General features: G+C 34.7%; 1 protein-coding gene across 2 annotated transcripts in view; it reads right to left on the bottom strand.

Moving 5' to 3' along the window:
• LOC136831185 (bestrophin-2a-like) overlaps positions 1 to 2,995 on the bottom strand; it is a 302,394-nt gene extending 299,399 nt beyond the window's left edge. For both annotated transcript variants that reach the window (XM_067091164.1, XM_067091165.1), the window contains exon 1: positions 2,656 to 2,995. The gene's annotated coding sequence lies outside the window, so the exon portion shown is untranslated. The remainder of the gene's footprint in view (positions 1 to 2,655) is intronic.
• Positions 2,996 to 16,855: the final 13,860 nt, after the last annotated feature.

The following is a 16,855-nucleotide window of genomic DNA, read 5'->3' as shown; positions in this document are numbered from 1 at the left end:
TTGGAGAATTATTGTTTTACTATAGAACTGCCCAAAGACTTGCTAATGGTAATATTGTCACTATTAGGTTATATATAATCATATATATATATATATATATATATATATATATATATATATATATATATATATATATATATATATATATATAACTATCTCTTCTTTCTGTATTTCTTTGTACCTTCTAATATTTCTTTCGAATTTATCTGTTTATATTCTTTGTTAGTTTATTTTTTCTTTTCAATAACTGTTTCAGTATTTCCCCTTACCTTCTGTTATTTTGTTCCATATGAACACCGTTCATCTTCTGAATAATGAATAATAATAATCAATAATAATAATAATAATTGTTAATATGAATAGGGTAATAATAATAATAATAATAATAATAATAATAATAATAATAATAATAATAATAATAATAATAATAATATATTTGTTCTGTGTAATAGTTTGGTCAATACCCGTGACAATATTAACGCTTATCAACCAAAGCTAGATATAATATCATAACTTTCTTAATTTCACTCGTAAGCCGCTTACTGATATGAATTAATAATCTGTTTAACTGACCGCTGTAATCTCTCAAGCTTTATTCAAACATTATAAACATCTCAGTGAAACAATTCTGAAAACCCTTTAAGTTGGAGAGCAAGAATTATCGTTATTTAAACAAAAATAACTGCAAAAATAATTTTAGTTTAAAGAATAGGAAATTATATAATAACATCATGATGATAATGGTGACGTAATGATGAAATAACTGGGACACTTGAGAGTATTGAATTTTACAGCATTATTGATTGATTGTTGGGAATCTGGCGTTACAATTCCATGTCACTGTGTAGATATCAGTCAACAAACATTGTACATAGTTAAAGGCATAACCAGTAGTGTAAGTCTGTAAACTTAAGTTAAAGGCCCATAGCTCTTTCAAATAGTATTGAAACTTATCATTAACCTTTAAGTATTAGAGATAATAAGTGATGTATACATGTATGTATGTATATTCAGATTCGTAGAACTATTTTGCGTGGTATGAATTTTCACATAAGCGTTTGTTATGACTAATAATTTTTATTTATGGGAAGATTTTCAATAACAACCATACGTACGAATGTCTCAGAAAAATTAATTAAGATTCCTTGTTGAGGTCACTATCTTGCAAACATTTACTCCATTATCATTTTCATAATTTTTTACTATAATATTATTATTCACATAAAATAGAATACATGTGAAAAATGAGAAAAACCGAATGGGAAAGGAAACACCAAATAAAATAAATATATAATTAGAAGACAAAAGTAATAAAAAAAATTTTTCAAAAAGTGCTTGCAGCAATAAAGGTCACCTTTTCTGCTCTATTTTTCCGTAAATGTCCCTCCCGTGTTCCAAAATAGTCTAGACGTCTCTCTCTCTCTCTCTCTCTCTCTCTCTCTCTCTCTCTCTCTCTCTCTCTCTCTCTCTCTCAATGTATCCAAAGTGTGTGATAAAACAACAGGCTTGTGTACGTACGTTCTGCGAAATATACTACATTATATAATAGACGATGCTACCGTCTGTTGTAAAAATCAATATTCACAAGTCCCAGTTATTTCACTATTATTATTATTATTATTATTATTATTATTATTATTATTATTATTATTTTGCTTCGTAAGAAAATTAGGTGATAATTACTCGCACTTTCGAATTACGAATGAATCGTCTGTGCATAAACTTCCATTTATTATTATTATTATTATTATTATTATTATTATTATTATTATTATTATTATTATTAGTAGTAGTAGTAGTAGTAGTAGTAGTAGTAGTAGTAGTAGTAGCATCTTCATAATATTTCAGAAAAAAAAGGAAAATAATTGACAAAATTTGTGTCAAGTTAAATTAGATAATCCAGGTGTATAAAAGAGATGACGACATTAAAACTTCAAAATTTAAAAATCTAAAAAAAAAATTAATTAAATAAGACAAAACAACAACGAGATGTAAATTTTTCGTACACACACACACACAAACACACACACACACACACACACACACACACACACACACACGCCATTCGAAAGCCTATTAAAATATAAGCGCTTCCTTGTTGCTCGCTGTTTTCCAAATGCGAACCGCTCAGAGGATGCACGTGTCAAAACGAAGAGATGTTTCAACGACAATCCTGTTTATATATATATATATATATATATATATATATATATATATATATATATATATATATATATATATATGTATATATATATATATATATATATATATATATATATATATATATATATATATATATATATATATATATTCGCTTGATTTTCCTTTTTCTTTTTGAACGGTGTTTAATAAAAGGAATCATTTCCCAAGAGTTCTGTATATATGTATGTATGTATATGTATATATATATATATATGCAGTATATATACAAATATATATATATATATATATTGTATATTAATATTTATGAACTATATTAATATTTATAATATTTAATATATATATATATATATATATATATATATATGTGTGTGTGTGTGTGTGTGTGTATGTATATAATATATACTCAAAAACATATAGATGAATAGAGAGCGAGAGAGAGGTGATTAATCTTAGTACAGTTTCGTCATAAAAATAATAACAATCAGCACCTACCTTCATTTTATAGCTCATCAACAATATATAAAAAAAGCTATTTCTCCCGGGAGAAGATTCAGGGATTGACGACGAATCCAAATTTATATATATATATCCTTTTTTTTTTGGCTTCACTGTGTGTTATCTCTCCATTTTTGCCAACGAATTGTTCACTTTCTTGATGTTCTTTATCAAAGAATCAAAGACAGTTGTTGATTAATATTATATAAAAACAAAAGACTGCCGCTTTTGATTTTTCAAGTTTCCTCGCTTTCCACAACAAGATGCGCGCGCGCGTACGCACACACACACACACACACACACACCTTTCTTCCGGCACAGCTGCCTTGTGACTGAGCTCTCGACTACACAGACAGAGAGAGAGAGAGAGAGAGAGAGAGAGAGAGAGAGAGAGAGAGAGGTGCCATCGGTGCCACAGGCGGCCGCTTTGACTTCTGAGACAGTCAGTCGCTCTCGGAAGCTTCTCCTGGTAGGAGGGACTCCAGAGTCCGTGATTGTCCTCTGTACATGTTACGCCGTTTTCACTTTCTTATTATTCTTCGTTATTGATTTGCTGCTTGTTAATTCATTTTTTTTTTGGGGGGGGAGCGGGCTTTCCATATTATTTGGGCTTCTCTCTCTCTCTCTCTCAGGACTTTGTATTTTTTTTATAATTCAACTATAACATTAAAATTTGTACTCTCTCTCTCAGGACTTTATATTTTTTTATAATTCAACTATAACATTAAATTTTTACCCCCTTCTCTCTCTCTCTCTCTCTCTCTCTCTCTCTCTCTCTCTCTCTCTCTCTCTCTCTCTCTCTCTCTCTCTCTCAGGAATTTATATTTTTATAGTTCAACTATAATATTAAAATTTGTACTTTCTCTCTCTCTCTCTCTCTCTCTCTCTCTCTCTTTTTAATGGCATGGCGTCAGTAACCTAGGTGCTGTGACGCCAGTTTTAGTAGCTATAATCAATCAATCAATTTTAATGGTACTTTGTTTACCATCACGTTCCAACGTCATTGCGATTACCTTCGTTTGGAAGGAAATTAATTATTATTATTATTATTATTATTATTATTATTATTATTATTATTATTATTATTATTATTTATTAGGTACCAACAGTCGCTGCCTGTAGATTGCTGGTATGGGTACCCAGTAAATAATAATAATAAATAATAATAATAATAATAATAATAATAATAATAATAATAATAATGATAATAATAATAATAATAATAATATATCTACCTCGTTCCCTCTTAATTTTTCTCTACACAGTTGGAAAAGACGGAAAATTCTTGATTTTCTTTCTTTCTGCATCTCTTAATCAGTCGGCAAACTGACACGTGCTCCAGTCTCTCTCTCTCTCTCTCTCTCTCTCTCTCTCTCTCTCTCTCTCTCTCTCTCTCTCTCTCTCTCTCTCTCTCTCCTAGATTTGGATCTGATGGGACAAAACTGATATATAAATGAAGCTTCGCTTCCTCAGGTGAAGATTTATCAACTTCTTGATTAAAGATAAAAACCTTTTTTGAAGCCGAGATGATTCAGAGTGTGGCCAGAGACCCTTGCTCTAATTGAAGCGAGATCCATGCTCTAATTGAAGCGAGACCCTTGCTCTAATTGAAGCGAGTTCGCCGGATTAAGATGGCACAGAGATAACAGAAGGTACAAGATAGAGCAATGATCACTATCTGGAAGGGTGATAGAGGGGCGAGTGATAGCTCTCTAGAGAGCAAGAGCTTAAATCGTATCCGTAAAAAAGGCTAATATGACCACATAGGTGACCAACAGTAGTAAAGTTTAGGTAGAGGAAAGTGGTAGCTCTCTCACAAGCAAGAGCTTAAATCGTGTATGTAAAAAAGGCTAATATGACCACATAGGTGACCAACAATAGTAAGTTTAGGTAGAGGAAAGTGGTAATCTCTCACAAGCAGGAGCCTAAATTGTGTATGTAAAAAGAGATATTAAGAGCACGTAGTTTAGGTAGTGGAAAGTGATAGATCTCTCAAAAGCAAGAGCCTAAATCGTGTATGTAAAAAAAGCTGATACGATATTTGGTTTTTGGCGAGACTTGTTAACGTGGCAAGGGATTCTTTGCATATAAAGACCAGAATCTTCTTATTTACCTTTTATCAATTTAACTTCTCTTCTTCTCATACATTTTTGTAATGACAGAATATCTCTTATTTAGCCGTTATCAGGTTTATTAATTTATTTATCTTTTTTTCATTTTTCGTTTCGTGATTTTTCATTACAAATCACTGGCCTCCTCGGCCCAAATTCCGGCCTAAACAACCATAAATACTCTCGTAATTCTGAGAGGATATATCTACTTTTTCCCCCTCTAATATTTCTCCAATTTGGCTTAGTGAAGATAATTGTAAAGGAAGGAATTTTACTGAAGATGGTTTTAAAAGAAGGCCTTTTACTTGGCGCTCGCCCTCCAGGTATTTTGCTGGTGACAGGTAGAAGGCCGTACAGCCGAGAGGGAGAACGAAAAGTCTGCGGGATTTTCACTCCCCTTTTCATAGGAAGCTTCGTTGCCGTGAATATATTTTTGCCGAGCGTTGAAAAGCTTGGAAATTTAGATGTGGTAATATTCACAAGGAGGATATTTCTATACGGATATATATATATATATATATATATATATATATATATATATATATATATATATATATACTGATATATATTCATAAACGTCAAGCATTTAAAGACAAGTAGTCTTCAAATTCTTTATTTAGAAACGTTTCGTGCAATCCTTTGCACATCATCAAAATTATAGAGTAGTTAAAGCTAAAGTTAAAATAACAATTATTATACCGACAGTAAAAAATTTTTATAAAGTCAACATAAAAGCAGAAAAATTTTATGAAATAATAAAAATAAAATAAATAAATAAAATAAATTTTATGAAATAATAAATTTTAATATATTTAATATATTTATTTATTTATTTTATTTTATTATTTCATAAAATTTTTCTGCTTTTATGTTGACTTTATAAAAAATTTTTACTGTCGGTATAATAATTGTTATTTTAACTTTAGCTTTAACTACTCTATATTTATTGCAGACTGGATGATGTGCAAAGGATTGCACGAAACGTTTTAAATAAAGAACTTTTGAAGACTTCTTTGTCTTATGGATCTCCTGATTATATATATATATATATATATATATATATATGCTGATTTATAAACGTCGTTAAACAAGTTAAAAAATGCGCCGAAGTTTCTTCGGCGTAATCGAGTTTTCTGTACAGCCGCTACAGCGTATAATCAAGGCAACCGAAAATAGATCAGTCTTTCAGTGGTCTCGGTATAATGCTCTATGAGCCGCGGCCCATGAAACTAACCACGGCCAGGTGGTAGCCTATCTTGTATCGTTGCCAGAAGCACGATTATGGCTAACTTTAAACTTAAATAAAATAAAAACTACGCATGCTAGAGGGCTGCAATTTGGTATGTTTGATGATTGGAGGGTGGATGATCAACATACCAATTTTCAGACCTCTAGCCTCAGTAGTTTTTAAGATGTGAGGGCGGACAGAAAATGTGTGGACTGACAGACAAAACCGGCACATAGTTTTCTTTTACAGAAAACTAAAAAGCTGGGAAATTTAGATGTGGTGATATTCACAAAGTATGGAAATATATTCTGATTCATATATGTCATAAGCTTCTTTCGTGAAATAGCGTTTGGACAGTTTCCTCAGACTTACAGATAAGTTAAAATGGCTTAAATATAAAGTAACTTGGAAATCTGCTTGGAAATATAAGTAAAGACTGGTGATTATAAGTATGATTAAATTTCAGAAGAGACAAAACAATAAATATAAATAGCAGAACCCATATGGGGGATAGTGTGTGGTGCACTGCAGGCATTACTGAAGGATCTTTGCAGCGTCCCTTCGGCCCCTAGCTGCAACCCCTTTCGTTCCTTTTACTGTACCTTCTTTCATATTCTTTTTCTTCCATCTTACTTTCCACCCTCTCCTAACAAGTGATTCATAGTGCAACTGAGAGGTTTTCCTCCTGTTACACCTTTTAAACTTTTACTATCAATTTCCGTTTCAACGCTGAATGACCTCGTAGGTCCCAGTGCTTGGCCTTTGGCCTAAATTCTGTATTCAATTCTATTCATATGAAATATCTCCCCACTCCCAAAAAAAAACGCTAATTTAATTATATCAGCTTTAAATTTGTGTACATATGGCAAACAGTATTTCATAGCACTACACATTTGTACAAGATATCAGGTGGAAACTCCGTTTTGCAGTTTTAATAGGAAAGGGAGAGAAAGTGAGAGAGAGTAGAGGGGTGCCTCGAGGAGAAAGAGAGAAAGAGTGAGAAAGAGTTGGAGAGAGAGAGAGAGAGAGAGAGTTTATCGGTTGTCATTCAGAGTTTTCCCGGGCAGCGCCCAGTTGATCAGCTAGTAAATCACATACAGTACGCCTCACGCAGACCGGAATTAATGTGACTTTTAATATGAGCCCTTCAGGACATTTTTTTTCTTTAAAACCAAAAATGTATCAATAAACTTGAATGAATCATTTCCATAAAATTAAGCACGGAAATTCGACAGGGTATTATTATTATTATTATTATTATTATTATTATTATTATTATTATTATTATTATTATTATTATTTACAAAGTGAACCCTATTCATACGGAACAAGCCCACCACAGGGGCCACTGACTTGAAATTCAAGCTTTCAAAAAATATTATGTGTTCATTTGAAAGAAGTAACAGAAAGTAATAGGAACTAAAGAAGAGGTCAGTTTTTGGAAAAGAAAAATTACATTAACAAATTATTAAATGAGTAGATAAAACTGTAAGCAAATTATTTAAATACAAATAGAACAGTATTAGGGCAGCAATGCATTGCATCTTCGCTTGAACTTCTGAAGTTCCAATTGCACGACATCCTCAGTAGGGAGGCTGTTCCACAGTCCAACGGTGTGAGGAATAAAGGACCTCTGGAGCTGAGGAGTTCGACAGCGAGGCACATTTACTGCTTACTGGTGCTTCTGATGTTTGGCTAAGGTTGGTCTCGGCAGGGAAAGGGGATCAGGAATCAGTTGTGAATTTGAAAGCTCTCTGTTTCAGTACAACTTATGAAAATGTAGCAAAGAACTCGTTAGGTTAGGTTAGGCTAGGTTGGTTAGGTTAGGTTAGGTTAGGTTGGTTAGGTTAGGTTAGGTTAAGTTAGGTTAGGTTAGGTTGGTTTGGTTAGGTTAGGTTGGTTAGGTTAGGTTAGGTTTAGGTTTAGGTTAGGTTAGGTTAGGTTAGGTTTAGGTTAGGTTAGGTTAGGTTAGGTTAGGAAGACCTTACTTATTACACAAGGTTCGTCCTCGCCAGTGTATTATAATATGAAACAAGTTATCTTACATCAGTAGTTTTTACATTTCAGGGTAATGAAAACCGCCATCAAAGGCGTTTCTAAATTCGGCTCAAAAAGCAGAAATTACTGCTAGAGTGCTCTAAATGTGTTCTCTCTCTCTCTCTCTCTCTCTCTCTCTCTCTCTCTCTCTCTCTCTCTCTCCCCTCAAGAGTTCTTTAATCTGCTTTCGAGAAAATTAGATTATCCTCTGATGAAGATTCATTCTGAATAAACTTCACAAAAAAAGTAAACATGAGTTTAAAAGACAAATCTTTCCTCTGAAGATGTGAGGTATTATCCTCTGATGAAGATTCATTCTGAATAAACTTCTCAAAAAAGTAAACATGAGTTTAAAAAGACAAATTTTACCTCTGAAGATGTATATATAATTATAGTTTCATATGATATATATATATCCCCTTAAACTTTAAAAGACTCTCTTGACTCTCTCTCTCTCTCTCTCAAGTTTCAAGACTCTCTCTCTCTCTCTCTCTCTCTCTCTCTCTCTAGATAAACTTTAAAAAAACCTAAGTTCACGAAACAGAATCTACTTCCAGAGATCAAGTTTCAAGACGAAATCGCCCCCTCCTCTCTCTCTCTCTCTCTCTCTCTCTCTCTCTCTCTCTCTCTCAAGTACCACTCAAGTAGTTGTTTTCAAGAGACCTAGTTTTTTTTTCTTCTGGCTTTCTTGGAATTCGTAATAAGGAGAAACAGGTAAATGAGAGAAATCTAGTAATTAAGTCAGTGTCCTAATTTAGATGGCGCTTTGTCTGTCCGTCCGCACTTTTTCCTGTCCGCCCTCAGATCTTAGAAACTACTGAGGCTAGAGGGCTGCAAATTGGTATGATGATCATCCACCCTCCAATCATCAAACATACCAAATTTCAACCCTCTACCCTCAGTAGTTTTTATCTTATTTAAGGTTAAAGTTACCCATAATCGTGCTTCTGGCAACGCAACAATCCAGGCCACCACTGCCGGCTGAAAGCTTCACGGGTCGCGGCTCATACAGCATTACACCGAGACCACCGAAAGATAGAGTGGTTTTCGGTGGCCCTATTTATAAGCTGTACAGAAAACTCGATTGCGCCGGAGAAACTTCGGCGCATCTTTTAGTTGTTTATAATAAAAACGCTTTACTTTCTCACTGAGCAAATAATACTTGAGAAATTAAATGTGAATTGATAATGGCCTCCCGTATTTATGGTTTGATCAGCTGTTTTGCTTCATAATTTCAGGTGAAGTTGAGTAATATTAGTTCAAAGAAAGATATACATTTACCAATTTTTAAGAGAATCTCTTCGTATTGCATTCTGTTTAAACACAGAATTAATATAATGTTCTGTTCTATTGTTGGGCTTGGAAAAATGTCTCATTATTGATGATTGAATTCGTAGTGAACCCTGTTTGGTTTTGTGCACAGTAACAGTTGTGTCTCGCTGACGAGTAGGCCTACTGCTTTGTCAAGCTTCAACACTTTTTTTCTCACGCAAGAATTTTGTAATATGTTCTGTGTTTCATGTTACGTTAAAATACATGAGACTAGACAGTAAAATGTACAAGCAGTTTTGTTCAGTTAGTTGAAACATGTGGATAAAACAGTTCACTATTCCATCCCAGTTTCCATAAAAGCTTGTTTGAAAGATACATTTTCGAATTTATATACAAATATTGGGCTTACTAATGGAAGTGATATTTTATTCGTAAACGCTTTCAGACAAACGTAACTGTTTAGACCTGAAAAATTCTGCTCTTGGAAGGAGTGTTATACGGAAAACTGTCTGCAAGTGATATCGGATGTATTCGTTTCAACCAAAGAACTAGATATTGATATACTTATAATTTTGTAAATAAAAAAAATTTACGAACCGCAAGATGAAAATAAAGTGTCAGTTGGTGACTTTCTTATAAAAAAATGTCTAATTAAATACATCGTTCTTTAGTAATTGTGAATAATTACTTCTTCTATCAAGGGTGATAATCGACTTACTAATAATTTCCATCATCGACTTTGTGTAATAATTGTTTCGAGTCTAACTGAATTACCCATATAAATTATTGATCCGAGTAATTCAATATCTTTGATTGATGACGATCATTGACTTACAGTACATTTGTTGTGGCGCTAATTTGAGTTAAATAGGTTTTTTTTTAACTCAAGAAATTAAAGCAGTATTAAATTCCTTGAATTTAATACTTAAGTTTCTTTGCAGCGTCCCTTCGGCCCCTAGCTGTAACCCCTCTCATTCCCTTTTGCTGTACCTCCGTTCATATTCTCTTTCTTCCGTCTCACTTTCCTCAACCCTCTCCTAACAATATAATGCAGTTGCGAGGTTTTCCTCCTGTTACACCTTTCAAACCTTTTTATTCCTCTGGCCTAAAGCTCAGGCTATATTCCAGTCCCAAGCTTTACCAGGAAAAAAAAATGACAAATAAGAAACAGCATTAGTATTCCTTCGACGGGTCCAAGCTATAATTCATCACTAACAGGCTAAAACAAAAGGCCTGTCAAACTCGGATGCATTTAGCGTAACAAATAGAGTGACTGGTCAACGGTCATTCAGCCTGCAGTGACAATCATTGTTATCAACGGATCATAGCACTAGATAATTACCAATTGCGTTCACGTGATTATAACTGACGCATGAATATTTGGACATCTGGAATGGCTTCTGTCTGTTAACGGAAATTTTTGGACAAAATCATCCGGGGTGGCAGTCTGAACTTAGTTTAAAAAGAAACAGGTTAAAAAATGCGCCGAAGTTTCTTCGGCACAATCGAGTTTTCTGTACAGCCGCTACAGCGTATAATCAAGGCCAACGAAAACATATCTATCTTTCGGTGGTCTCGGTATATTGCTGTATGAGCCGCGGCCCATGAAACTTCAACTGCGGCATGGTGGAGGCCTATCCTATATCGTTGCCAGAAGCACGACCATAGCTAACTTTAACCTTAAAATCAAAACTACTCAGGCTAGAGGGCAGCAATTTGGTATGTTTGATGATTGGAGGGTGGATGATCAACATACTAATTTGCAGCCCTCTAGCCTCAGTAGTTTTTAAGATCTGAGGACGGACAGAAAAAGTGCGGACAGAAAAAGTGCGGACGGACAGACAAAGCCGGCACAACAGTTTTCTTTTACAGAAAACTAAAAAGGTTTATTCACTAGTTGACTGTCGTGAGATTTGACTGAGAATGTTATGTGGTATTCGTGAATGATGTTTGTTTCCCTCTTTCAAAGTTATTCATCATTTAATGCCTCCTTTTTCAGGACTATTGCTTTTCATAAGACCTCCGTGTTTGAATGGTTAAAATCACTATCACAGTACAGTAATAGTGAAAATTCTCACAGGTATTTGAGAGACCGTAATCTGAAGGTACATTTGTTATTCATATAGGATGGACTCTGTTCCTTCATTAAAATATAAATAAATATATTCATATACATGCATACATACGTACATACACGCTCCTACTACAATTGGTTTATTACGAATTTAGGTAAACATTCACAGGCAACTGTTGCCTAACATTATCAATACCCTCTCTACAATGTTCCTTGTACTCCAACGCTGCTGGACTCCTTACCATCATAAAACAATTAATCAGCTTCAAGAAACTTCAAAACAATGAGATACACCCTAAGACACAGAGTTCCTCTTCCCAGATTGCCCCTGACAGTTAATTTCCAGCATCCATTTTCCCCTCTATACCAAGTACCTTCAGCATTTCAATTGGCACCTCTGATGGACCTGGTGTTTTTCCTCTTTCATTTGACTAGCAGCCTTCTTTCCTGTGATAGTGAACGTAGTGTGTCGGCTGTTAGAGGAAAGGTTTGGGAAGCCAAACAAGATCATTTCCGCCACATTCAGGGCCTTATGCAAATTGCCTGCCTTGTCAAGGAAGCCGAAGAACGATAACCAACTCATGGTGCTGCGGAAATTACAAGGCGATTGAGTAGCCCACGTCTGCAATTTAGAGGCTCTTGGGGTAGGAGGGGACCAATATGGGCTGATATTCTCTAGACCTTGTTGGCGCCCATGATCTAGTCCCTGCTCCCCGACGAGATTCGGTTGGATTGGTCTCGCTGTGAACGGGAAGAAGGAGAAGTAGGGGGTCGAGATAGGGCTGAGGCCCTTAAGGGGTTTAACCACAGGAAGACTGAGATCCCGGCATGGAACGGGGGCCAGAGAAAGTTCAACCTGGGTTCGGCTTCCTCCCTTCAAACATCGTCGGAAGAGAGTGTATCAGAATCGTGGGGTGCGTTCTCTGAAAAACTACATCCCAGTAAAAATGTTATAGTGTGGTTAAGCATCCTATTCAAGAGAAAGAAGAGGCCATTCGAGTTAAGAGAAAAACAGGGTATGGGAAGCAAATTTTACATGATCCTATAGCCGATTCATTAAGGTAGATTCTTGGGCCTACGAGACGTTTGTTTGGCCGCCTCTGATTGGCTGGTACCGGGAGGCAGGAGACTCGCTCACTGTCTCATTTTTACGTATGTAGCTCAGAAAATTAGCAATATGTTTATATATTTCTTCATTTATCTCACGTTTTGAACAAGATAGGAAAGTTTTGGTCATACCATAGGATTTGGTATTAATTTTACAGTTAAATATGATTTCCTGAAATCAATAAGAGAAAACACAAAGGGATTACAACGAGTAAAAATGAAGAGAGAAGCATTTAATTCTTTATACCCGTTTTTACTTATCATTGGATTTTGCATTATTCATGCGATCAAGATAAAATAAAACTTGTGTTTTCATACAATAAATTCACCCTGAATACTCTGGTGCTTTCAGATTTTAGATATACGTTACCAGGGAAGAATATTTAAAATTAATTTGGCCGCTCTAATTCTTGAAGAACGAGGACCCATGCTGTCATTTAGCCTGCTCTTTCTCAATACATTGGTTGAAGAAAAAGACAGTGGCTGGGAAAGACTTGCCATTTCGTGAAGTGTGTAGTGTAAAACTTTCTTGTGCTAAAACAGCATTAATTCGTCATAGTGAAACCAAGACCCACAGTGACAATGCAAAAAGAAGTGCAAGTTTAGCACAGTCTCAGGCCATCACTGAATGCGGCAGCGAAAATGGAAATCAAATTTATATATAGCTTCACTGCTGAAAATAATTTGCCAGTTAGCATGTGTGAACTTTTCCTACCTTTCCATCGAGACCTGCTTCCAGCAGACGATGTCTTGAAGAAGGTAACTTCAGGAAAACAAAAAGCTGCAAACATCATAAGACAAGTGCTCGGTTTTCATTTCCTGAGGGAAAGCGCAGAAAAGTTGCAGCATCATAAATTTCCAGTTGTGATAGATGAAACAACAGATAAACTATATCGCAGTTAGCAATTTTGGGAACGTTTTTTGATGCAGAATCATTTGAAATGAAATGCGTTTTTGTAGACCCATTGAATTGCCCAGCAGTAAAGATAATAAAGAGTGTATGAGAGCTTGCAACATCCCTATGACAAAATGTGACTGGATTTTGTGCTGATACATGTAATGTTATGTTTGGTAAACGTCATTCTATTTCCCAATTATTCATGAAGACTGTCCTTGGATTTTACCTGCGAAATGTTCGTGTCATTTGATACATTTATGCTCATCCTATGCTTCACATAAATTACCAAAATCTTAGTAGGACCTTTGTCGAAATATCTATTCTCACTTTCACATGTCATCTCAAAGAATAGAAGCCTTTCGAGAATTCCAAAATTTGTGCCATGTTGAAAAACACAGTCTTGAGAGCAGGTAGAACAAGATGGTTATCTTTGAAAATGTGTGTGGATCGTATTTTAGAACAATATGTGTTCCCACTTTATGGAACTTAGCTATGTACGTGGCTCAGATATTAAGAATATTGATCCAGGAAATGAGAGATACCGTGTACCTTTAAAAGAAAGTGTATCTTGGATAAAAAAGGATCCGTTACAAGTCAGAGAATATCTGCAGAAATGGGAGAGGATCACAATATGGTTGTGTTGTTTTATGCACGTAACACATTGCAAAAATTTCCTTGTCGAATGTGTTAAACAAATTCAAGTTAGATTCGATGGAGTTGAATATTTTGACTTTTTATCTTGCTTGCATCCTGAAGTTGCGTACAATTTGATTGTGCCTAGACCCATGTTGACAAGATTCCCATATGTGATGACATTAATGCTCAAGAACCTGATTTGGAATGGCGACAGGACGCTATGAATCTTAATCTTAGTGCCAGTTTGAGCTTCATAGATTACTGCTGAGTCTTTTTTTATTATAAAAAATGCGGCAGGATCTCATACATACCCTGAGTTAAAAAGTTTATTAGCATTTTTTTTTTTTTTGCAATTTCCCTATTCTAACGCATCAGTTGAGAAGCTGTTCAATCAGTTACAACTGATAAAAGATGGTCACCGATCAGCTCTTAAGCAACAAAGTCTAGTAGGCCTTCTTACAACGAAATTAACCTTGCAGCCCTTGGAAAAAAGTCGCACAGGAAGCTACGACCTTTCTCCAAGAGCCATGATCAACCTTCATCAAAAAATGAAGACCAATGCGAATGATGAGGAAGCTCAACAATTGCGAAATGAGTTTCAGGAATACTGTAAGCAACAGAGTAATTAATATTTTATTATTATTTCCTAATTTACAGTGAAAATATATTTTCTAATTTATAGTCAAACTTTTTGAGTTATTTCCTTGTATGTAAGAGATGGAAAAAATAAGTTTTATTTTGCTGTAAATATTGAAAGAAAAATATTAAGTTTTTCTTTTTCTTGTTTTTACTTTCTAACAAAAATTGAGTAGCCATTTACTGTGTGTTCCTGAGAATAAATCTAATTATATACTAAGGATTTTTTCTTAACTCTGGACTGTCCTGTGAAATTTCCCCTAGAAATAAGAAATAAGTGCTTGGAAGTAGTCAATGTACTTTGCTAATCATTGGTTTCCTAATATGAATATCTGAAATTTATCAAGGAATTTGCACTTCAGAGAATCTTGAATAATAAAGTTTACCGTGTGGGAAACCCTAACTATAATATCTCCCATACGGAGTAAAGAAAATCCTTCTAATGTGGATTTTGTAATATTTATCTTAAATCTCTCTACACATGACTGAAACAGGCACTGCTGCAACGGCAAGCTTGATACTGAGAGCAAAAAAGGCATGCCTTCTTCTTCATATTTCTAATATTAAAAGGGATATTTACAAGATTCTTCTTCTTTGATTACGCAAAAAAAAGACATACAGGTACAAATGTAACCACATCTTACGTATTACCTAATTTCATCTTATTTATATCTACTCTTTGCTATGTTTATGCAGAGGCTTCGAGGTCATGAACAAAAATCCTACATCTGGTCAGACCATTTGACTTCGGAAACGAGAAACTTTTGCATGTAATGCATAAATAGCTAATGGCCTTTATTACCTATTCCTTTTTATGACATGAAATGTGTAAATGTGGTCTCCGAGACCACAACAAATGCACACTCATACACTTAACACAAGCTGCAGAGATGCTCTTACCAAGAGTTCTGCATTCATGGGATACATTGATGTGGTAGTCACTGTTTATCTTCTTCAAGACATGGAAGTATTTACTGTTGCTGAGAGAAGGTATTGTTTCCCATCAGGGTGCATCCACACTGCTGTAAAACATGCCCTAAACACTGCACACTGCTGTAAAACATGTCATAAACATTACACAGTGCTGTAAAACATGTCATAAACACAAGTCTGTAGTTCTGGCCAATGCTTCATTCGATTATCCTTGTCCAAGGTTCGTCTGTGCTTACGGTCTTGCAATTGTTTTCAACCTGTTTGTGATATGTAGGCCATAAATTACCGTCGCGTGGGCGCTCTCTTCAAGCACAGGACTACACTTGGATGATTTGACCAGGCGCCCTCGCTCGGAGAATTAACCCTCAGTAGTAGAAAAAAGGTCTTGGTTAAAATAAACAATTTACTTTTTTCATTTAGATATACGTTACTAGGGATATGTTGGCAAAACAAATGTATTTAGAAAGAGCAGGCTAAATGACAGCGTGGGTCCTGGTTCTTAAAGAATTATAGCGGCCAAAGTAATTTTTGATATTGTTCCCTTTTTAGGAGGGCCTTTCGTTCTCATATTTATAGCACTTCGATGAGATTTAACATTACAAACTGTTACGCTTTTAAAAATAACCAAATTACAATTTATAATCGAATCGTTGGCGTGTTTCATCGTCAAGAAAAATAGTGCTAATACAGTTTGAATGACTGCCTTTAGTCTAGATTTTTTATTTATTTAAAAAATATTGAAAAATAAAATTAAATAATTTGCACCTAGTCATATTCTCACTGGAGTCATAACTGAAAAATCAACATAGATTCCTTGTATGTGAGTGGTTGTAGTAAAACTCAACATTTCGCGTATTAGCGAAAACCATTTTCTTTTACTGCAATACCGGGCAAACTATTAGATTTGTCTGGATTTTTGGAGGTTTCGTTTAGCAACCACTGAAATGCAGTCAACTTTTTGGGTTTCAGTTTTTTCCTTTCACGAAATCCGAAAACGTTATAGAAATTGCTGGAGTCAAGTTTACAGAACATTAACCTAGTACAAGACTATGTTCAAAGCACAAGACAAGAATAGGGTTTGATCATATCAAGTTGGTTTCGTAGTTAACATGTGTGACTCACATTCTCTTTCGTCATATGTTGTCTTAGAGGTGTGTTTTACGTAAGTTGTACACAAAATTTTAATTTCAATATGCTGAACAGCTTCCAAAACTTTCAGTTCATCTGTTCATTCACTTATTCATTTTTCTCATATACCTTCTTGA

This window comes from Macrobrachium rosenbergii, chromosome 48 (genome assembly GCF_040412425.1).
Source record: "Macrobrachium rosenbergii isolate ZJJX-2024 chromosome 48, ASM4041242v1, whole genome shotgun sequence".
NCBI lineage: Eukaryota > Metazoa > Arthropoda > Malacostraca > Decapoda > Palaemonidae > Macrobrachium > Macrobrachium rosenbergii.
Note: the sequence above shows the minus strand (reverse complement) of the source record. Positions and strands in the feature narration are given on the sequence as shown.